We start from the raw sequence: 8,380 nt of genomic DNA on the forward strand, positions 1-8,380 counted from the left end.
CTGATAAACTGAGTCGAGTGGTTTGAGAGTGGTAGCAGCAGCATGCCAATAGATTATGTCACCATAATCAAGGACTGATAAAAAGATTGCCTCGACTGTACTTTTCCTACAGTCTGCCTTTACACGCATATGAACTTGAGTGACATCCCATTCTTAATATGACGTTGGCCCATCCTTTGCAGCTATAACAGCTTCATCTCTTCTGGGCAAGCTTTCCACAAGGTTTAGGAGTGTGTTTATGGGTATTTTTTGACCATTCTTCCAGAAGTGCATTTGTGAAGTCAGACGCTGATGTTGGACGAAAAGGCCTGGCTCGCAGTCTCTGCTCTAATTCGTCCCAAAGGTGTTTTATGGGGCTTAGGTCAGGACTCTGTGCAGGCCAGTCAAGTTCTTCCATACCAAACTTGCTAATCGATGTCTTCATGGACCTTGCTTTGTGCACTGGTGCGTAGTCATGTTGGAACAGGAAAGGGCCATCCCCAAACTGTTTCCACAAAGTTGGGAGCATGAAATTGTTCAAAATCTCTTGGAATGCTGAAGCATTCAGAGTCCCTTTCATTGGAACTAAGGGGCCAAGCCCGGCTCCTGAAAAACAACCCCACACCATAATCCCCCCTCCACCAAACTTTGCACTTGGCACAACGCAATCAGAGAAATACCGTTCCCCTGGCAAACGCCAAACCGAGACACGTCCAACAGATTGCCAGATGCAGAAGCATGACTCGTCACTCCAGAGAACGCGTCTCCACTGCTCTAGAGTCCAGTGGCGGTGTGCTTTACACCACTGCTTTGCATTGGACTTGGTGATGTATGGCTTGGATTCAGCTGCTCAGCCATGAAAACCCATTCCATGAAGCTCTCTACGCACTGTTCTTGAGCTAATCTGAAGAACACATGAAGTTTGAAGATCTGTAGCGACTGACTGCAGAAAGTTGGCGACCTCTGTACACTATGTGCCGCAGCATCCGCTGACCCTGCTCTGTCATTTTACGTGGCCTACCACTTCGTGGCTAAGTTGCTGTCGTTCCCAATCGCCCTGTGATGGACTGCTGACCTACCCAGGGTTTAACCTGCATCTCGCTCAATGCTTTTTGGCTTGTAAATATAAAACCGTATGTCGCAAAGTCAAAAAACTAATATCCACATGTTCCTATGGAGCTTAATCATATGGAATAGGCCACACCCATTTATGTACAGTATATGAAAACTTTTTGTTACACTGCAATATATACAAAATCTGTATTAGTTAATGTCCCATTACTCTTTATACATTAAATGTAAGCGATGAGACGAAATAGTTACTGAAGCAGAATTCTGATTTATCACATTTTTACAAAAGTTATGTACATAAAAGTTTGACTTGCTACCTATACATATACAAATTGGTGCTTTACTCTATTATAGTAATATATCAACATTAAACTTGCCTGACAAACCATCATTGTGATCTTCACTGAATTTGGCAATTGTCAACCTTGAGGGGGTACTGTAAATGGGAAAAGTTTTTTTTTTCTACATCATTAAACATTGGCTGTCTCTCAGTGTAAAAGAAGGTGTAGACCTAAGCAACACATAATGGCACATTTATTTAGTTTAGAAAAAATTTGTTTTTGCTTTGATCTTTTTTTTATTTAGAGAGATTGAAAAGTTGTACTTTTCAAGTATTTGAAATATATAAAATAGCCTGACAACTACTTTATTTGATATTGTGCCGTTTACCTATTCATGAATAAATGCTAAGAGTTACAAATCCTGAAACAAAGAGGAGATTTTGTGCAGTGTTTTGTATAACATTATACTTGCCTGAGAAAGAACAGTTCAAAATTTGTGTCTTAATTGATTTGGAGAAATCTCCATGGCTTGGAAATTGTTGAGAGGACTTCAGTCTTTGAGTATGGTGTTTCTGCCCTGTCTCTCAAATGATGATCTTTCATTTAGATGAGGCCAATCACGAGTAGTTTCTGATAAAATTCCGAATGCATTTTTTCCTCACAAGGTGAATGATAAGCGACAGAAACAAATAACTTCATATTATGTACCTCGCAAAGATACATAAACTAGAAAAATGTGTGTTTGTATCTGTGTATGTGTGTAAAAAGCTCCTGAAACAAGAAGAATGAGATGATGTTCTATGTCTTGCTAATTAAGAAAACAGACGACAGAGAAAGAGAAAGCCAAGAGATGGCAGAAGTCATAATTGCTACTTGCTAATTCATAATTGATGTAGGACACACACACACACATAAAATAGCTGATTATTGATTGACTGGTTGACACACACCCTTGTGTTAGTAATGAAAATATACACCATATACTAGCCTGGCTGACGCGTCCACAATCTCGATGAGATGGTGGTCTGGGAACTAGGTGTGCATTTTCTCGTATTTGAGGCGTGGTCTACGAATGCCTAGAGCCGTTTATTGGGCGCTACGAATGTCTATCAAATGACGTCAGGTTCTTCCCATGCTGCTTTGCGCGCGATTCATAGCCAATTGTATCACTTATACCAGATGACGTATGTAGAGCGACAGAAATTCGACGACGAAGAAGAAAAAAATGGAAAATAAAAGTAAACTTGCGCTCTAAGCTACTTAAATTGACAACAAAGTAGGCCTATATGCTATATTCTACATGAATTTTTATGTTGTAGAGTTGTGAATTTATTTTAATAATGGAGAAATTGAGCAGCCTTGCTTTGTTGTCTACAGTAGTAGATCAACCCTCATCTTACTTTGAAGCTCCCAGCTCCCAGAAGTGACGTCAACGAAGCTTTAGCAGCAGAAAAGCTATCAGGCTTGTGTTGATGATAATAATAAACTCCTGGACTATGTACAAACTTCCAAATGCATCGTTTTGTGAGTACAGACCATATTTGTACAACTGTAGAAGTTTGGTGTCATGACATGTGATTTTAGTGTGGTAATTTTGGAGATACTGCCAGGGTCCGTTAGCGCTTGTACTAAGCTATTCGGGATAACTCAGTAACTCAGCTGATGTTCAGCCAATATCGAAAAAACTTCGGGTGGGCTACTTGGCTGGATGTCACGGTTCAAATGACCCTAGGGTGTATCTACTCCGAAACACTTTCTAAGGCTGCATTGAACGGTAACGTTGTGTCCGCTGTCATGTTGGATTAACGCTCTCAAGCTTCGGTGTAGCGCATAGACGTCGTCATCGTGTTGCTGCCCCCCCCCCCGTTCTGTGATTGGTTCCCAAACTCTAGCAAAAATAAGGGCGGTGGTTTCCAGGCTGACTTTGCAGTGAGAATGAAATCGAGCGCAAAGCAGCATGGGAATTCCCAGGCTAACCATATACTAGGAGCCTTAATGAACAGCAAATCCCTAGCTGTACATACATGAATGGACACCACAGACATCAGAAATGACATGGCATTTGAGACATTTTTTAGACATAATTAGTGCTCAAAATGAGCAATTATTATGCTGCTAGATCAGTTCAGTTTGATCACATTGTATTAGTTGACTGGTGGAGTTTCAATAAGAAGAAATAGTGCCGTCTATTTTCTCTGATGCACCATTACCATCCCTTTACTGAATTCTTATGATGCTAAATAATGTCTATTTTTGGGTTTAATAAAGTAATAATGAATTAAACCATTAGCTTTTTCTGGTAGGTATTCACCAGGATGTCTGGGTGTGACCCACAGTTGGTTCAACTGCATATCTATACATCCAATTGGAATAGTTAGTGTTTGGCGTTTTGGTCTCTCCAGTGTAGGTAGAGTCCGTGGGTGCATAGACCCGGGGTCCATTGTTAGTGTATGTTATATGCTGTTAAAGGGGAGGGAGGGAAAATTTGTGGTTATGTTTTTGGAAGTGTAATGTGCTGCGAAGGTGCAATGGGTTAGGTCAGGTTAGAAATTTAGGTTGAGGACAGTTTAGGTCAAAGTCCTTAGGGTTAGAAAAAAATACCTGGGAAAGGATTTTAGAAAGCTCAGGCCGTACCTAACCCAACACACCACCCAGCTCCTGGTGCAGTCTATGGTCATCTCCCGCCTTGACTACTACAACGCCCTCTTTACTGGTCTCCCAGCCTGTGCTGTGAAACCACTGAAGATGATCCAGAACGCGGAAGCACGCATATGTTTGTTCGTTGAGCTCCACTGGCTACCCTTAGCCGCCCGCTTCAAATTCAAGTCACTAATGTTAGCCTACAAAATGTTTCATGGCTCCTATCTATTTGAATGCTCTCGCAAAGGCTTATGTCACAAATCGTTCACTCCGGTCGTCAAAGGATTGTTGTCCAGCAGTGCCTACACCATGTTCAAGATAATCCAGACTCTTTTCATGTGTCATTCCATGATGTTGGGATGACCTATCGAGCGCTACCAGAATTGGGGCGTCCCTAACTATCTTGAAGAAAATCTTGGAGACCCAGCTCTTCATTCTCCTATCCTAGCACTTACCTTTTACTTCCCTACCCCCTCTACTGCAGTCTCTTTCTGTACTTCCCTCTATGCCTGCACTTTCACCCGTCACTTCTGACAGAGCCTGACTAGTGGTTTTCCTTCTATGTAGCTTATTGTTAGCTTTGATGTTAGCTTCGTTGTTATATCCTCATATCTAAGTAGCTTTGGATAAAAGCATCTGCCAAATGCATAAACATAAACACAAGAAAAATAGGTGTTATGGATAAGGAGGACTTTAGGTTCAGGGCTATACCAGCCAAAGTCCCTAAGGTTAGAAAAAATTAAGTGGGAAATATTTTTAGAAAGGAAGGTAGTGTTATGGGGAACTTTAGGTTTAGGGCTATATAACACCATTGTTAAGGTCAGGAAAATTGGTTGGGGAAGGTCAATAGGTAGTAACTGTCCTCCTGAAGAAGATACTCAATTGAAAAAGAACAGCCTATGCTTGTTGTCTTTTTAAGTTGGATGCCAGTTTAGTAGTATAATTTATAATAGTATAATATTTTTTTTTAAATTAAGATGATAAAAAAGTTCAAAAGACAGCACAGTTGCGTCTTCTGATTGGGCTGTAGGTCAGTTCAATTCAATTCAATTCAAAAATACTTTATTTATCCCAGAGGGAAGTTAAATGTTGATGTAACTCAATTAAATCAAGGAGTTATTATAGATGCTGATGGCTGTGGGCAGGAAAGATTTCCTGTAGCGGTCCGTTTTGCATCCAAACTGAAGAAGCCTTTGACTGAGGAGACTCTGTTTTCCGATAACAGTCTCATGGAGAGGATGTTCAGGGTTGTCCACAATTCTCTTGATTTTATGCAAAATCCTTCTTTGCATTATTGTCTCCAGAGGTTCCACAGTCGTCCCCAGAACAGAACCAGCCTTCCTTATCAGGTTGTTGAGTCTTTTTAGGTCCCTGATTCTGATGCTGCTGCCCCAACAGATGACGCAAGAGGAAATGACGCTCTCAACAACAGACTTGTAGAAGATCTGCAACATCTTGTTGCAAACCTTGAAGGACCTTAGCTTCCTCAAGAAGTACAGTCTGCTCTGTCCTTTCTTGTAGATGGCTTCACTGTTGTGTCTCCAGTCCAGTCTGTTGTCCACATGAACACCAAGGTATTTATATTCCTCAACCACCTCCACTTCTTCTCCCATGATGGAAACAGGGTTTGATCTGACCCTGTTTCTCCTGAAATCTACAATTATCTCCTTTGTTTTGTTAACATTCAAGATGAGATGATTGTTCCCACACCATGCCACAAAGCGGTCCACCAGCTCTCTGTACTCAGCTTCTTGTCCATCTCTGTACACCCGACAACTGCAGAGTCATCTGAATATTTCTGTAGATGACAGGAGTCTGACTTGTACTGGAAGTCTGAAGTGTACAGAGTGAAAAGGAATGGTGAGAGTACAGTCCCCTGTGGTGCTCCTGTGCTGCTGATCACCTTGTTAGACACAGAATTCTTCAGTCTGACAAACTGTGGTCTGTTTGTCAGGTAGTCATTAATCCAGGTGATTGTTGAGGCCTCCACCTGAGTCTTCTAGAGTTTCAGACGAAGCAGATCAGGCTGAATTGTGTTAAATGCACTGGAGAAATCAAAGAACATGATCATGACAGTGCTGCCTGCTTTGTCCAGATGACAGTGGGTTTGTTGAAGCAGGTGTATGATAGCGTCTTCAACTCCAACTCCATGGCGATAAGCAAACTGCAGGGGGTCCTGATATGTGCTGGTTTGCTTACACAGGTGGGTCAACAGGAGTCTCTCCAGGACCTTCATGATGTGGGATGTCAGGGCAACAGGTTTGTAGTCATTGATGTCTGAAGGGTGAGTTTTCTTTGGTACCGGAACCAGACAGGATGTCTTACACAACAGTGGTACCTTCTCTTGGGTCAAGCTAAGGTTGAAAAGGTGTTGCAAAATCCCACAGAGCTGCTCTGCACAGGCCTTCAGGACTCGGGGGCTGACACCATCTGGACCTGCAGCCAGTTCAGTCTCTCTTCCAGTTAAAGATCTGTACAACTTCATATATTTCCTGGTGGTATACTATTTTTGTCATTAAGCTGATAAAACAGTTCAGAGGACAGCCCAGTTGTGTTGTCTTATTGGGCTGTAGGTCAGTTAAAGACCAATATAGCTTCCTACTACTTAGTAGCATGATCGTTTCATCGTTAAACTGATTAAGTAAAAAAAAAAAAAACAGTGTATCTGCCTTACAGGGCTGTAAGTCAGTTAAAGAACAGTAAAGTTTTTGTTTTATTAATTAGTACTAGACCTTAGTTTTTAGGGCTAGATTAGTCAACGTCCTTAAGGTTAGGAAGAATGACGTGGGAACAGTTTTTAGAAGGAAAGGTAGGGTTGTAGAGAAGAAGGGCTTTTAGTTTTTTTGGGTTCTATAACACTAATGTTAAGGTTAGGAAAATTGGTTTGGCAGGCTCTATACGTAATAACTATATCATAATTGTAGAAGAGTCTATTGTTGTCTTACTGGGCTGTAAGTCGGTTAAAGATCAGTACAGGTTCTTGATAGTAAGTAGTGTAATCATTTAAGGTTTAAGGACTTTAGACTTCTTTATAAGGAATTTGGTGAATTAATTTAAGATGGTTTCCGGTTGTCTTTCATCATTTTTGGTGCAAATTTGTTCTTGGTTATGGATTATGTGACATAGATGAATCCTGTTTTTAAGAGCGTATTGTGTGATAATGGGCCATCACATACTGTCAGTGTGGGCTGACGTGTTAGATACAGTGAATATGGGATCTACTTGTCTGCAGTGTGCTGAGGCTGTCTTTGACAGCGTAGTGCTGTCTGTGTCACACTCAAACAGACAGCCAAATAACCCCTTGGCAGTGTAAACAAAGAGAGATTACACCCTGGTGAGTGGAGGGAGTCTGCTTGTACGCTCTCAGCATTGTTGGGAGAAACTGACGATGGGTGGCTGCAGCAGAAAGTGAATGCGAGAAAGAGAAAACAAAGACAGTGAGAGGGGCGGTGGAAGACAGAGTGAGATGCTAAAAATGAGGGGAAATGGTTAAAACACCCATACTGTACAAATATTTCAATCTAACCCTAACCCTTTTAGATTATAATACTGAGGTTTATCTTTAAAAAAATCAATTCAATTCTTTTCAATTCAGTTTTATTTATATAACACCAAATCACAACAGTGACATCTCAAGGCACTTTAAAGATACAGTCCAACTGAAGGCAATTCATGCTAATGCATTCTATTACAATCATAATCCAATCAAATCCAACTAATTAGATATCAAATTGGTCCAATTCATACAGAGCCAATAAAAAGAAAAAATAATTGCCTAGCTAAGGAAACCAACAGATTGCACTGAAACTTTTCTTTGGTCCTAATCCCCCATCCTGAGCGCACACAAGGCAAATGTGGAAAGAAAAAAAAACAGAGTCAGGGAGGCCAGCCATCTGCCTCGACCGGCTGGGGGTTGGGAGGATAGGAAGAAGGGGAAAATAAGCTCCATAACACCAGACCAGGGATACCTGCTGAGAAAGAGAAACACAGGTTGATGACAACAATAATTGTCATGTGTACATAAAGAGTAAAGAGAGCGGAGTGAGGAGAGGGGCATCATGAGAAGTGCCCCTGCAGTCAAGACCTATGGCAGCATAACTATGGGATGGTTCACTGTCCCCCACAGTGCATCTGGAAAGTATTCACAGCGCTCCACTTTTTCCACAATATCCTATGTTACAGCCTTATTCTCAAATAGATTAAATTAATGTTTTGCCTCAAAATTCTACACACAATACCCCATCATGACAAAGTGAAACAAGTTTGTTTTAAAGTTTTGCAAATTTATTAAACATAAAAAAACAAAACAAAAACATTCCTAACTATAAAATTGATCAAAAATGGTTTTAACCCTACATAGCCCGTCAACAAAGATGAATTAAACAAATTCAATATGGAAGTGTCAAAAA

This window comes from Odontesthes bonariensis, chromosome 1 (genome assembly GCF_027942865.1).
Source record: "Odontesthes bonariensis isolate fOdoBon6 chromosome 1, fOdoBon6.hap1, whole genome shotgun sequence".
NCBI lineage: Eukaryota > Metazoa > Chordata > Actinopteri > Atheriniformes > Atherinopsidae > Odontesthes > Odontesthes bonariensis.